A 1,661-nucleotide genomic window follows, 5' to 3' on the forward strand; every position below is an offset into this window, starting at 1 on the left:
CAGGACCTGGAACACTGGTGGGGCAACACCGCTGTGCAAGAGCCCGTCCTCCAGGCTTCAGGCCTGAGAGACACACAGGGAGGGAACAGGATGCACAGGTCTGTGGATGCTGCCCTGCAGCCATACACAATCCCAGAACAGCTGTGAAAGCCAGGCTGGTCCCCCCAACATCCATTCCCTCCTTCCTGCAAGCCCCAGCACCCCCCAGTGCCTTACAAAGGTCCCCCAGTTGCTGGCACCATGGCACAGGAGCACTGTGCACCCAGGCACAGTGGGAAGAGAACAGGAAACCTCAGGCCAGCCGAGGACCCTCGGCATTGTTGAGAGGGTTCTGTGTCCCCTCCTCTGCCCGTCTGCAAGGCACAGGTTCCCAGAACCTCCACCCAGCCTCGCTGCACCCACGCACCCATCCCATCACCTGCTGTCCCTGCAGGGTGGGTAGAGGGGACCATGGTGAACAGTGAGTTGCAGCACTTTGCCGTAAACCGGGATATTTTCACCCAAGCAGATGGTTAACCCTGAGCATCAGTAAATGTCCCTGGTGCCAGCTGCTGCTACTAGTGGATTCTCTCTTCGTTAGCCTGGATCACTGCATGAGGAGTTAGGACTCCTGTCCTTGCCCCCTTCGCCTCCTGAAGCACATGAAGACCCACAGAGCTCATGTCATACCTGCCCCATAGGACCTGCTTTCTGCAGAGTCATCCATCCCCTACTCAACTCCCCATCTTAACTGAGTCAGAACCCCGCTCTGCCACACTGCATTTCCCAGCAGGATCAGACCATGGGTCCTGCCCTCCCCTGGGACAGGTACCCCAGGCTGGGGCAGGGGGAGGCTGCACAGTGTCACCCAAGAGTGCTCTGAACTGCCTACATGACAGGGAGCCACAGCTTCCATGGAGCCACTCCTGGCTTTGAAGGATGAACCATTTTGCAGCCTGGGGTCCTTCCTGGGGTGGGTGGCACAAGCCTAATCCAGGAACAAGCTGGGGAGGAGAGGCTGGACAGGGGAATGTGGGAGACAGGCCATGGGAAAGGGCAATGATACCCTGGAAATCCTTCTCCCTTTACCAGACCCTGAGGCCACACCAGGGGTGGGTGAAGCAAAGCCAAATCTGCCCATGCCCTGGATGATGGAGCAGGTGGGCTCTCACCCATGTCTGCTGCCCTTCCCCCTACTTGCAGATCAGCAAAGCCACATTCTTGATGTCCCTCATCTCCTGCTGTCGCAGGACAGCCAGGACCTAGCCTGGTCTGTAAATGCTTGTCAGCATTGTTTGGTGAGCAAGACTCAGATCAGGAGGGATGGGGTCATGCTCTCAGCAAAGCCTTGTGCATAGAGAACCACCCCCACGTTCATGGTGCTGATTAGTGAGTCACAGCCTGTTTTCCCCTGCCCACTGCAAGGGGATGCAAACACATAACCCCGGGACCATCTCTCGACAGATCTTGCCTGTCAGAGCAGGTTTCTTCCCCTCTCAAAGGCGTAGCAGAGAGATCTCAAAGAGTTCCCAGGACTGGGATCTCCACCAGTGTGAGTGGTGTTGGCCATCTAGCCCGTGGGTGAGCCGTGCTGCCGGTGTCTTTGCAGGGTGGTCACAGTGGGGTCTCATGGGGCCAGGCTGCCCTGCCTAGGGACGACCTCCTGCTGGCGATCTGAGGCC

At 58.1% G+C, this 1,661-nt stretch overlaps 1 protein-coding gene across 1 annotated transcript in view; it reads left to right on the top strand.

Annotated features, from left to right (window-relative positions):
- Positions 1–1,661, top strand: part of LOC104270298 (mannan-binding lectin serine protease 1-like) — a gene marked incomplete at its 5' end in the record, with an annotated part of 21,126 nt that overhangs the window by 13,624 nt on the left and 5,841 nt on the right.

This window comes from Apaloderma vittatum, unplaced genomic scaffold, assembly GCF_000703405.1.
Source record: "Apaloderma vittatum isolate BGI_N311 unplaced genomic scaffold, ASM70340v1 scaffold20962, whole genome shotgun sequence".
NCBI lineage: Eukaryota > Metazoa > Chordata > Aves > Trogoniformes > Trogonidae > Apaloderma > Apaloderma vittatum.